The sequence below is a fragment of the Hemitrygon akajei genome, chromosome 7 (assembly GCF_048418815.1).
Source record: "Hemitrygon akajei chromosome 7, sHemAka1.3, whole genome shotgun sequence".
In the NCBI taxonomy this organism is placed as follows: domain Eukaryota; kingdom Metazoa; phylum Chordata; class Chondrichthyes; order Myliobatiformes; family Dasyatidae; genus Hemitrygon; species Hemitrygon akajei.
The window spans coordinates 46285578-46300103 of record NC_133130.1 but is presented as its reverse complement, the minus strand read 5'-3'; the positions used below and the strand labels follow the sequence as shown (position 1 = coordinate 46300103).

Genomic DNA, 14526 nt, shown 5'->3' with positions numbered 1-14526 from the left:
CCCTGAATTGCAGAGTTATAGGTTGCACTCATTCAGTTGATAGAATTCCCACTGCCAATGCACAACTGTGGTTCAAAAGAAAGGAAGTGCATTTTCTCGACATACACTTGATAGTAGATGACCAGTGGACCTTTCTCACAATCCAGGTATTGGCCAGTCTAAGCTGTCTCTCACCTTTGGAGCCCACAGTTCCCTGAAGAATGTTTTCTGGAAGATGATGAAATCCCTCGGCACTATGAGCTGCTCATTCTGGCTCCAAGTGCCAACGCACCAGCTGAACAAGACCACAGTCACAGCCACACCACTAACAGGAGCTTGGCGGAGACCAAGAATGGACTAGTAGACAGCCGTCAATCCCAGGGGATCGTGGGTTCGTGCCTCTGATGGACTGTGTCCTCTCCAGGGTACAAACCTGGACAGGAAGATTTGAAGAACCAGCTAGTGCCCATGCAGTGGTTCCCCCTCTCCACGTCACTGATATAGTCCAAGGGAAGGGCAAGCACCGATACAGCTTGGCACCAGTGTCGTCACCAAGGTTGCTAGAGTGAAGTTGTAAACATCAAACTGCCTCAGAAACCCCGACTCTGGATTTCTTCCTCGGAGTTTACTCGCGAACCCTTTCCCTGTGGGTGGGTATGACCGCAAGGCAGCGAAGGAGATCGCTTCTCGGCCTTTGGCTAAGATCAGCTGTAATATCTGTTCTTATCTGATACATCCCTTATCTGGGGACCATATATTAAGAATGGACTACTTGACATGAAGCAGGGGTGGAACGGTTGCATAGCATACAGCATCAGAAACCTGGGTTTAGTTCCCACTGCTGTCTGCAAGGAGTTTGCACGCTCATGTGCTCCAGTTTCCTCCCACATCAAAGCCATACAGGGTGACAGGTTAAGCAGTTAGGGGGGTGTAACTGGGTGACATGGGCCCATTGGGCCTGAAGGACCTGTTATCATGCTGTATTGCTAAATACATTTTGCTCTCTGTATCACTCTGCTGGATCAACAGAACGAGGCTAGGGTGTCGCTCTGCAGTGCTCTGAAAACATTGGCAGTGGATAGCAGTCTGCATACTGACAGTACTGGCATGGTAGAATAGCAGTTAGTGTAATGTTAGCACAGTGCCAGCAACCTGGGTTCACTTCCCACCCCTCTCTGTAAGGAGTTTGTGTGTTCTCCCTGTGACTACTTGGGTGTCTTCCAGGTGCTAGGGCTTCCTGCCACTCTCCAAAGACATACGGGCTACTAGGTTAATTGGTCACATGGATATAATTTGGCAACATGGGCTCATTGGACCAGAGGTTCCTGTTACCATGCTACATCTCTAAATTTAAAAAATAAAACATTATTTTTAAATATTGTTGGTACACGATGTGATTAAGAACTTTGTTTTGATTGAGCACCCCGCACTAGCATTTTTTTTAGTATGGTCAAACGTGTTGTTTATACAAACACTTCACCTTTGTATTTTTGGCGGCAGTTCATAAACAAAAGAGTTACTGTGTGGAGCAAACCGCAGACACACCCCGTGAGGGTTAGTCAGACAGCCAAGGCAGTACCAAAAACACATTCTTTAAATAAAATTGCCATAAAGGAAATGCATGGCTTGAAGAAAAAAAGCTCCTTTTTTGTTTTTACTGGAACTTTTCATCAGTACTGTAATCCCCGTGCGGTTTTGAGTTCAGTGCCAAGCAGTTACTTCACCCCCTGCACTGCTGGGTTTTTTCTCCAACCTCTCAGTCAATGTCTGAACTTATAATAAACAAAAGACTTGTGCGAGTTAGTCCACTGTGGGAAAAGGGGAGGATACAACTGGATTTAGCCACCATTGTTAGTTTGTAACCCTATACCCAGTATCCTATTTCTTCAGGACTTCTCAGAATTTACAATTTTTCTTTCATGTCCACAGGGATTTGATAATGAGTTCCAGCAGAGTTCTGCAGTCTGCAAGAGAAAAATCACTCAAAGCAGAAATAAGTATTCTTTCAAGAAAAACTTTCACGAACACGCAGTGTGATTGTACTCAAAGTAATTGCTTATTTCTTCAGTGCTCAGGCAGTTTTCTAATAGGCAAACATCACATTAAAAAAAAAGCAAGATTACTGGCCCACTTTGCAAATTGTCCGAACTGCAGTAGATAAAATAAGTAGTGAGGTAATGGATATTAGTTTCAGTAGATTTTCCAACCATTGACCAGAGCTAAGATATTGCATGGTTATCCAATTTCTCCATGTAACTGACTACAGGTTGAATTAGAAGCAGAAAGGTGGGGTGTGGTAAGGTAACATGGAGAAGGACTGGAGTGATGCAAATTTTGTGTAACAGAGTTAAATAGATGGTAAGTATTAAGAGTCATAGAGCACTACAGCACAAACACAGGCCCTTTGGCCCATCTAGTCCATGGTGATCAGATTTCTGCCAATTCCCACCTACATGCAAAGGGCCTGTGTTTGTGCTGTAGTGCTCTATGACTCTTAATACTTACCATCTATTTAACTCTGTTACACAAAATTTGCATCACTCCAATTAAATGTTTCAATTAAACCCATATCTACCACTTCCGCTGGCAGGTCATTGTACCCTTGCATCATCGTCTGAGTGTAGAAGTTCACCCTCAGATGCCCCTTTAATGTTTCACATTTCAACCCAAATGTGTTATCCCTAGTTCTAGTCTCATCCTACCTGGAGGCATTCACCCTATCTATACCCCTCAGTTTTGTACAAATCTGAGATCTCCCCTCCATTCTGCTGCCCTCCAGGTAATAAAGTTTCAATAGATACATTTATGCCAGAGGAATGTGTACAATATACATTCTGAAGTTCTTTTCCTTCACAAACATCCACAAGTAGAGGAGTGCCCCAAAGAAAGAATGACAGTTAAAACATTAGAACCCAAAACCAACCCCCAGCAGCAGCAAGACAATGATCCCCTCCCCCGCCAGCAAAAACAAAAAGCATGATAGAGAATTGGGAAGATAGAGGATTGGGAAGATACTAAAAGCCTTTAAGTATATAAAGGGTTAAAGAGTCAAGGGTAGATATAGGACCAATACAAAATGATGCTGGAGATATTGTAGTGAGAGACACAGATGGCAGAGGAACTGAATGTGTATTTTGCATTACTCTTCACATAGGAAGACATCCACAGTATACCAGATATTCAAGAGTGTCGGGGAAGTGAAATTTGTGTAGTGAAAATTACGACTGAGAATGTGCTCAGGGAGCTTAATGGTCTGAGGGTGGATAAATCTCCTGGACCTGATTGAATGCACTCAGGTTCTGAAAGAAGTAGCTGGAGAGATTGCAAAGGCATTAACAATGATCTTTCAAGAATCGACAGATTCTGGCATTGTACTGGATGTCTGGAAAATTGCAAATGTTTCTCTGCTATTTAAGAAGGGTTGTAGGCAGCAGAAAGGAAACTAAGACCAGTTAGCCTTATATCAGTGGTTGGGAAGTTGGTGGAATCGATTGTTAGGGATGAGATTACGGAGTACCTGGAGGCACATGACAAGTTAAGCCAAAGCCAGCATGGTTTCCTGAAAGGAAAATCCTGCCTAACTAACCTACTGCAATTTTTTTGAGGAAATTACAAGCAGGGTAGACAAAAGAGATGCAGTAGATGTGCTGTATTTGGTTTTCAGAAGACCTTTGACAAGGTGCCACACATGAGGCTGCTTAGCAAGATAAGAGCCCATGGGATTACAGGGAAGTAACTAGCATGAGTGGAGCACTGGCTGGTCAGCAGAAAATAGAGAATGGGAATACAGGGATCCTATCCTGGCTGGCTGCCAGTTACCAGTCGAGTTCCACAGGGGTTGGTGTTGGGACTGCTGCTTTTTACGATGTATGTCAATGATTTGGATTACAATATTAATGGATTTGTAACTAAATTTGCCGATGATACAAAGATGGGTGGAGGAACGGGTACTGTTGAGGAAACAGAGAGCCTGCAGAGAGATTGAGATAGTTTAGGGGAATGGACAAAGAAGTGGCAAATGAAATACAATGTTGGAAAGTGTATGGTCATGCACTTTGATGGAAGAAATATACGGGCAGACTATTATTTAGATGGGGAGAGAATTCAAAATGCAAAGATGCAAAGAGACTTGGGAGTCCTGATGCAGGATACCCTAAAGGTTAACCTGCAGGGTTGAGTCGATTGTGAAGAAGGCAAATGCAATGTTGGCATTCATTTCTAGAGGTATAAAATATAAGAGCAGGGATGTGATGTTGAGGCTCTAAGGCAATTGTGAGACCACACGGAGTATTGTGTGCAGTTTTGGGCTCCTTATTTTAGAAAGGATAGATAGACATTGGAGAGTGTTCAGAGAAGATTCACGAGAATGATTCCCGGAATGAGAAGGTTACCTTATGATGAACATCTGGCAGCTCTTGGGCTATATTCCCTGGAGTTCAGGAGAATGAGGGGGGATCTCAGAAACATTCTGAATGTTAAAAGATCTAAACAGATTAGATATGACAAAGTTATTTCCCATGGTAGGGGAGTCTAGGACAAGAGGGCACAACTTCAGGACTGAAGAACAGAGATCCATTTAGAACAGAGATGTGGAGAAGTTACTTTAGTCAGAGGGTGGTAAATCTGTGGAATTTGTTACCACAAGCAGATGTGGAGGCCAAGTCACTGGGTGCATTTAAGGCAGAGATACATAGGTTCTTGATTAGCTAGGGCATGAAAGGTTATGGGGAGAAAGCGGGGGAGTGGGGATGACTGGAAGAACAGGATCAGCCCATGACTGAATATCTCCTATATCTTATGGTCAAGGATGTTGCCATTTAGCACCATCATCACTAAGCTCTGCCCTCTTCAAATTAAATGATCAAAGTACATGTCACCATATACAACCTATTCAACCTTTTCCTATAAACACAGATCAAGTCCCAACAACAATTTTCTGTGCTCTAGAAAGCTTATTGATACCCCTCTTGTAGATAGGTGAACACAATATTCCAAATTTACAACTGCAACACAACATTCCAAATTCTATACTCATTGCCCTCATTTATGAAGGCCAATGTGCCAAGAGCTTTCACTTTGACCCTGTTGTATCTGTGATGCCATTTTCAAGGAATTGTGGATCTGTATTCCCAGAATCCTTTGTTAGTGCACACTCCTGAGTGCCCTTCTGTTCACTGTGCATACCTTTGTCTTTCCAAAGAGCAACACCTCACACACTTGTCCACATTAAATTTCCACTACTATTTTTCAGCTTTGATTGCCTTCCTCACTGTCCATTTTGCTCCCAGTTTTAGTACCTGTAAATTTGCTGATCCAGTTTACTACATCTAAATCATTATAAATGATAAACAACAATGGACCCAGCATTTATCTCTCTCCCATTTTTATTTGTTGATGAGGCAAAAACTGGCTGAAATACAAAACAAGATGTCAACTTGTCACCATGTTTTACACAACTGAATATAGAAAAACAACTCCAGGGAGCACCATTGTTATGGAAATATATATACTGTATATGCATACAAAATGCATCAGATGTAACAGTCCTTTAAAGTGTTCCTGCAATCTTGCTTTGAAAGCATTTTTTTCTTGCCGACCTAATGTAACAAGGAATCTTTGGATAGAGTTAAGAAAGTCAGTCTTCCCAATAGTGGTAAAAAGACATTGATTCTCCACGTGCCCCATCTATTAAACATCCACAAAACAAAGGGCAGGTGACCAAGGGAGCAAACATTGTTCCCACCCTCAGATGATATGGAAACAATTGTACAGGAATTCATTCAGTGTTAAGAACACCAAAATCAGAATAGCAGGCAATTTGTTTATAATAATACAGAAAGGGGCCACTCAGCCCATCAGATCCACACCATTTTCCAGAGAACAATTTTGATTAGTCTCCTTGCTCAATTTTCCTGTGCCTGCAACATACCTTTGCTCACACATACTTGTCAAGTGCTTTTTATTCCTTTGCTCTGAGCCCGCACAACGGTAACTTGTGTTAGTCAATTAACAAGCACACATTTGGAATGCAGGATGAAACCAGATCAAAGGGAAGCAAGCCAAAAAGTGGCAGAGAGATGGTACACGTACACACACACACACCTCCATCACCTCCGCTCCTTCCGCCAAAAGCAGAACTTGGCAGCTGCAAAACATTTTAATTTCAATTCCCATTCATGTTCTGACATGTTGGTCCGTCTTCTCATGCCAAGGAGAGTCTACCCTCAGGGTGGAGGAGCAACAGCTTATATTCTGTCTGGGTAGCCTTTAACTGGATGGCATATCAATTTCTCCTTCCAGTTTAAAAAAAAATCCCTTCCTCTGGTCTCTGCTATTCCCACTCTTGCCTCTTTTCACCTGCCTGTCACCTCCTCCTGGGTCCCCTTCTCCTGTGATCCACTCTCCTCTCTCTCCTATCAGATTCCTCCTTCTCCAGTCCTTTCCCACCCAGCTGGCTTGACCTATCACCTTCCAGCCATCCTCCTTCCCCTCCTCTCACCTTTCTATAATGGCAACTTGCCCCGCTTGTTCAAACCTGAAGGTGGCTCTCGGACTGAAACATCAGATGTTTATTCATTTCCATTGATGCTGCCTGGCCTGCTGAGTTTCTCCAGCAGCTTGTGTGTTGCTCTGGATTTCCAGCATCTGCAGACTTTCTCATGTATATCCCACTAACTACAGGGGTGCAATATAAAAGGTACCTGAAGATTATTCCCAACCTCGTATCATTACTTTGAGACAACGTGTGAAGCACATGAGCAACTTTCCCCACTTCTAAACAACCACCTGCATTTCTTTGTTCCTGCAGAACAAATCTTGTAGAATGTAATGAAATAAACCTCTCTCTCTCCATTCAAATTATGACATTGTGCAACATTTCTAAGATGAATGCAAGTTTATTCATTCAAACTGAGGACCAACATTTGAATAATATTTTCAGCTCTTTAAGATAGTCTAGAGGGAAAGAGGCAAGATTAGAATTAACCAGTTGGAGCAAAAAAGATGCCAACCACAATAAATGATAATTTAAAACACTTGCTTTCATTCTTCCATTCTCTTTGCTTAGAGATGGAACAATTCATTGTAAAACACACGAGTTCTAAATTCAAAGTATAAATCAAATGATCTCACACTCCACTTCCATCAGCCACCCAATTACCCTGTGGGCATTTCATTCTTACCCCAATTCAGCAGAGCTGGAGTTAATTCCATATTAATAACTTTCCTACCGTTATTCTACAAGTTCAACTAGCTCAGCTCAATCCAAGATTCAAAACATTTACCTTATTTTCTGAAAATCAAAGTAAAATCTGCAATGATGAGAGATGTCGATTGTGTGGATAGGTCAAGAGGCTTTTTCCCAGGGCTGAAATAGCTAACACGAGAGGGCACAGTTTTAAGGTGCTTGGAGGTAGGTTCAGAGGAGATGTCAGGGGTAAGTTTTTTTTAAAAAAAAAGATGCAGTGAATGGTGAGTGCGTGGAATGGGCTGCCGGCGAAGGTGGTGGAGGCGGATACGATAGGGTCTTTTAAGAGACTCCTGGATAGGTACATGGAGCTTAGAAAAATAGAGGGCTATAGGTAATCCCACATAATTTCTAAAGTACGTACATGTTCGGCACAGCATTGTGGGCTGAAGGGCCTGTATTGTGCTTTAGGTTTTCTAGGTTTCTATCTAGATCTGGAAATATAAATTAAAAATAGAATTTGCTGGAAATGCTGAACCACTAGCCCTGTTTCTCTTCCCACAGATATGGCCTGACAGGCCAAGTATTTCTAGCATTCTCTGTACTTGCCTTACTCTCTGCATGGCTCAACTTCTTACTGAGTCATCGCAGAATGGAAATGATATGATTAAAGATCACTGATGACTATTACGTACTTTGTGAAAGTATGTGGTTTTCCAGCTTCGGCAGAACAGGGAGCGTCTATGTACTTAGGAGAGGAAGGTTATTTGGTTAATGTAATGATACTGAGGGAAGAGAACAATTCATCTTCAGTACATATTACAAACCACATTTTGCTATAGAAACTAATTATATTTGTCATTAGTTAAACATGCCTTTGTACACTTGGAATTTATAAATTTTTTGAATAGGAAGTCTGAGCTAAACAGAACTCAGCAAGGAAAATGGCATCTTGCATCTGAATAAATGCCACACACATCTGCTCAACATCAGCAAAACTAAAACAGCTGTTCTTTGACTCTAGGAAGGGAAAGAAGAGAGAACATGTGCCATTCTATGTTGGTGAATTGGCAGTGGAGAGAGTCAGCAGCTTTAAATTCCTGGGTGTTAACATATTGGACAACCTTCCCCGGGCTAGCAAATAGAGACAATCATAAAAGTGCACCAGCATCTTTTTATGAAATTAAGGAGGTTTATCTTATCAAACATTCTACAAACCTTTGTAGATGTACTGTTGCAAGTACGCAGACTGGTTGCCTCATGGTCTGATATGGCAATACAAATGTGCAGAGAGTAGTGGGGGACCTCTACCCAATATAGCAGGCATATCCTTCCCCACCACCAGTAGTATCTACAGGAGGCACTGCCTCGAGGCCATATCCATCAAAGAATCCCACCATGCTTTTTTTCTTTTTGCCGTCCCATCTGGCAGGAGGTATAGAAGCCTAAAGTTTCATACCACCACTTTCAAGAACAGCTACTTCCCTTTAATTATCTGGTTCTTGAATTAACTGGCAAGTCTCTAATCATAAAGGCTTAGCAAAATTGAGTAGACTATGACCACTGACAACTTTGCACTAAAATGGAGCTTGTTTTCTTTCATTCCAGTTTAATTTTTACTGTAAAATTTGTTTCATTTGTGAATACTGCTTATATGCCTGTGATGCTGCTGCAAATGAGTTCATCATTCTCCCTGTGCATACATGAACACACGATTATGACAAGGAACCAGACTTTGAACCTCCTTAATCAATCCACCTGAAGGATTCTGACATTAGCAGGTCAAAGACTAGGCGAAGTTGGCAAACTAAAGACAAAAGTCAAGTTTATTGTCAGATACACACATGCACAGGTGCAATGAAAAACTTAAATGATATTTGCCTGCAATATTACTGTTAAGGGACATTCACAAGACAAAAATCATAGTTTTTAAAACGAGAAAAAACACAATTGCCGTGATTAGGATTTTGCTCGTTGTTACGTACCCGTGACACGTGACAGTGGTACCCTTGTCACGTGACTGGGGTTGAAGTTATACTGGACATGAGGTAATGGTGGAGTGATGTCATTTTCCCGCCAGTAGAGGTCATGTGACAGGTTTTTTCTACAGGGTATAAAAGGAAGACCCACCCTGTCAGGTGGGGCAGTTCGTGGCTGGATTTGCCAAGATGACTTCATGTTACTGTGTGATTTAATGTGATGACGCAGTTTAGTTAAAAATGAAGTTTTGTTAATGCCTAAAGTTTAAAAGGTCAGAGCCAACGGTTTCTTTGCTGATGGAGAGTGAAGTTTGGAAGATGGACATCGAGAAGAACCGATTTTCGACGATGGATTGACTTCGACCTTTGTGTGATCCTCATTCGGAAGGATTTCGTTTACTATTCTCATGATAGTCTCCGCTGGAAAAAGCGGGAGATTGAGAATATTGTGGAAGGAAGGTCAGTCACTTTAAGTTGTTATATTTAATAAAATTCGACGTGGGAGTTCGACGCTGGGAATCGAAGGACATCGACGTGGAAGAGAATTTACGTCACTTTAAAAAGTCTCTCCTTTTAAAAGTACCGTGAGCTTTTGAACTGTCGGCATATCGTTTTAAAGTCTGTTTTCTTTCGGCATACCGTTTTAACGAACTGAGTTCTTTTCAATACCGCTTTGAAGACTGTTTGGGACTGCAACGCTATTAAGGACTGTTTGAGCAGCTGAGCTCGGATCATTGTTTGGGTTTGTTTACATTTGAAGGGGGTTTGTTATCAGTGTTTAATAAACGTGTTATTTGTTATAAAACCCTTCGTCTAACTCATCTATAATTATTGTTGCCTGAATACGTAACACTCGTTGATTCAAAGACCAAATAGTTGAAGGGAAGCAGCTGCTTTTGAAGTTACTAGCATAGGACTTCTGTACCTCCTTCCCGATGACAGCTACAAAATAATGGCATGACCTGAATGGTGGGATGGGATGTGCTTATGATGTGTTAGGCAGAGTCCTCTACTCTCTGCGGCTTCAGACATCCCTATGAATTTGAATTGTTGTACCAGACCAGTATGCAAGTTCACCTCCAAGTTCATTGTCAATTGACTGTACATGTACATACAACTTGCACCAACTTACTGCCCTCTACTGTGCCTATTGTCTTGTTTATTATTTATTGTAATGCCTGCACTGTCTTGTGCACTTTATGCAGTCCTAGATCTGTAGTCTAGTTTAGTTTTCTCTGTATTGTTTTTATGTAGTTCGATCTAGTTTTTGTACTGTTTCATGTAGCACCATGGTCCTGAAAAACATTGTCTCGTTTTTACTGTGTACTGTAACAGCAGTTAATGTCAAAATGACAATAAAAAGTGATTTGACCCGAACCAAATGAAACAATGTATCTCCAGAACACTATGCACCCACACAACATATCACACAGCACAGAAACCAAAAATATTGTACTACAAAATAAGTTAATAAAATGTAATTCATGTAGTGAAGTGTAACACAAGCAAACAGCTTGCTGACCCAGTGACAGACCTCAGTGGTAGCAGGGCATTCATTATTCTTGATAAGCGGTGCTGTGGGTCCAGGTTAGAGCTATTAATATGTAATGGAGAATAGTTGAACTGTGCCTTCCTGAAGTCCATTATCATCTCTCTTTCTTGTCTTGTCCACGCTGGAATCGGGTTGTTGTTCTCACACCATGTGAGAAGCCTCTCAATTCATCATTGTTGCTGATAAGGCTAACCACTGTGGTATCAGCAGCGAACTTGATGAGATTTGAGCTGAAGCTGGCGGTGCAGTCCTGAGTCAGCAGTGTGAACAGTAGTGGGCTGAGCACACAGCCCTGGAGGACACCAGTGCTCAGACTGATGGAGCAGCACGAGATGTTGCTGCTCAAGCGGACAGGCGAGAGTCCGTCCATCAAGAAGTCCAAGATCTAGTTACAGAGAGGTGTCGAGTCCCGACAGGATAGTTTACCCACCTTCCTCCGAGGGATGATCACGTTAAAATGCTGAGCTGAAGTTGAAAAACATCCCATTTTCTAGGTGGGAGGATGGATTGGAGGGCTGAGGCTATGTCATCACTGATGGACCAGTTTGAGTGGTAAGCGAACAGGACAGGGTCCAACGTAGCCGGAAGGTGAGATTTTATCTGATCTATTGCTATCTACTCAAAGCACTTCATGATTGCTGAAGTTACTGCCACTGGGAAGTAATCATTTAGGACAGTTACCATTGCTCTCTTGGGCACCAGAATGATGGTGGCTCTCTTGAAGCCTGCACGGACAGTAGACTGTTTCAGAGAGATAATAGCTTACTGCCCGTTAAGCCACTGGTGTTTAGGGCAGCAATGAAGGTCCTCCATCTCTAGCAGTTTTCCAGGCTGCCTTCGTCATATCAGCTGCTTCCTCTCAGTTTTCACTACTGTCAGTCATACAAATCCTGAGGTCCTGCGTGAAGACTCAGGAAAGCCTCGGATGTGGAAGGAATCTGCATTGCCATTTCCTTAATGATTTTGTTGAGCTGAACCCCTGAACCTGGAGGATCAGTAAACCATTCGTGTCCTCTACCCTTCGATCTGTTTGGCATGGCGACCCTACCAAGAGCCAAAGCATAAAGCCCTGACTCCAGCCAGCAGAGCTCTTTGGGTCATTGAGGCACACAAGCCTCCAAACCACGATAATGCTGTGGTTCTCTTGGAGGACAGATATTAGAGATGCCTTTCAAGACCTTCATTAGCTGAGCTGCACAGTCCCTCGGGACCTGGCCAGCTTCTTGTTCAGCCCCGCAGCTTTGCGTGGGTTTACCCTGGCTAGGGTCCTCCGCGACTCAGCTGCAGCCAGACAGGGTGCCCGTTTCTCTGGAAGAGAGAGGGCTTTCCTTTATGGCACATCATTCAATTGGTCAAATCATGCATAGCAAGCATTCAGTCCATCTGGAAAGGATGATGTGCAAGGTGGACTCACGACCTTGCCAAATGTACCGCGTGCCCCTGGTATCATGGAGGTGTCTGAATTTTCTGCGTGTATTCACATACTCACGCTCTGCCTTCCTAATGGCTCAGGAGGCGAGGCTCTTGCTACCTTAGAGTCACCCTGTCCCTCCAATCTGAAGGCTGCATCCCAATCACTAAGCAGTGTATGAACCTCTGCCATCAGCCATGGTTTCTGGTTTACCCTGTCAGTGTACTGTTTAATCACAGTGATGCCCTCATTACACCTTGTACTGTACATCTGTGCAGATTCAATAGTGTCTGCTGATAAGCTAAACCTCAAAACAAAGGATGCGAGTGCGCTGTCCTTATGATTTCATATATGTGCTGAGCCTAGGACAGACCATCCAATATGTTAACTCACAGGAATTTAAAGCGCTGATTCTTTATGCTGCCAATTCCCCCACCCCCATGTTGACTGGTGCACATTCATCCTCCTTCCATTTCCTGAAGTCAACAGTCAGCTCTTTAGTGTTGCTGATGTAACCCCCTGGGTCGCCTCAGGCTCGCTCAGCTCGTTCTCGTCTAGGGGGAGCAGCCTTCGGCCCCGCCAAACTGGGTAATCAGCTTGTGTGGATGCTGGGTGATGTCCCCTCCTCACCAAAGAACAAACAGGACACTATATGCAATTAAATGATTACAATTTATGAAGATTACTACAACTGATTAATAACCATACAGTATATATGGAGAAAAAGAAAATAAAGAAGGCGCCAAACTTATCAAAGTCCAAACCACTTCGTGCACGACCATTGGAGCTCAATTACTGAAGTCTTCTGGCCACCATTCGATCCCCTCTGAACTCCTCGACTCGCAGCTCAGGACCATCCAAAGTGGTCAACCAAGCACATCTAGCTTCATCTCCTCTCCTCAGGGTACCTCCTGGCCTTGGACCCCCACTTGGGGTCCGTTCCTCGCCCAGTTTACAGCATCGCGTCCTCTCTCTCTCACCCCCTCGCGCCAACTCCCCAAAAGCCTGCCAACAAATAGCTTACAGACTCAGAAGAACAACATTAATCCCAATTGGTTTACAAAGGAATACAATTCTCATTATCAGTAAATTTTAACCCAAACAAGCTTCCAGCACTCTCTCACAACAAAGAAGCATTCCTACTTTTAACAAAACAAAGAAGCCATTTTGATTAACATACGCAGTAACAAAGAAAAAGAAGAAACCCCCCTTTACACTGATATTGAGTGAGAGGTCTCTGCAGTGCCAGTCAACCAGACATCCTCTCATCAGCACCTATGATTTGTCCAGCAACAATCGTATCATTGGCAAATTTGAAGGTGGCATTGGAGCTGCCCTTAGCCATAGAATCTAAAATTAGAATGCAGAATTCAATGTCAGAAGAGGTATGAAAAGGTGAAGAATTAGGGAGAGAAAATAATAACATTTTCAGAAAAAGAAAGCAATATAAAATATAAAACTCAAGGAAATCAGCAGATGCTGGAAATTCAAGCAACACACAAAATGCTGGTGGAACGCAGCAGGCCAGGCAGCATCTATAGCGAGAAGCACTGTCGACATTTTGGGCCGAGACCCTTCATCAGGACTGTAATATAAAATATTACACTTTTAATATTTCTTGCAATAAGTGATAGCTGAAGGAATAAGTCTTTGCATTTGTGATGATTGATCTCAGTGCTAGGTTTACTGAGTAGTCATCACATAATTGTTTAATACCAAGTAAATTAATGTTTAATACTATGACAACATTAAGGTAAAAGATACCAAAAGTTTCCCCCCCACCCCCCCCCCCGTAGGTATATAAAGAGTGAAAGAGGCAAGAATGGATATTTTTTGGCAAGAAAATTATAATGGAGAGCTAGTAATAGGGACAAAAATGACAGACAATGACAAATATTTTGCACCAGTCTTCACTGTGGAGGACACTAGCAGTGTGTCATAAACTTGAGAGTGTTAGGGAGTGCAGAAGTGAGCGTAGTTGCTATTACTAAAAAGTAGGTGCTTGGGAAGCTGAATGGTCTGAAGGTAGATGTCACCTGGACCAGATGGATGACTCCCCAGGGTTCTGAAAGAGCTAGCTGAAGAGATTATGGAGGCACTAGCAATGATCTTTCAAGAATCATTAGATTCTGGAATGGTTCTGGAGGACTGGAAAATTGCAAATGTCGTTCCTCTCTTTAGGAAGGGAGGGAGGCAGAAGAAAGGAAACTTGTAGGCCAGTTAGCTTGACATCAGTGGTTGGGAAGGCTGAGGTTTCTGGGTACTTGGAAGCATATGATAAAGTCAAAGTTAGCATGGTTTCCTTAAGGGGAAAATCATACCTGACAAACCACTTGAAATTGTTTGAGGAAATAATAAGCAGGATATACAAACGAGACTCGGTGGATGTTGTTTATACTTGGATTTCCAGAAAGCCTTT

General features: G+C 42.6%; 1 pseudogene; it reads left to right on the top strand.

Annotated features, from left to right (window-relative positions):
• The first annotated feature begins 658 nt into the window (after positions 1 to 658).
• Positions 659 to 753, top strand: LOC140731286 (U2 spliceosomal RNA; annotated as a pseudogene).
• Positions 754 to 14526: the final 13773 nt, after the last annotated feature.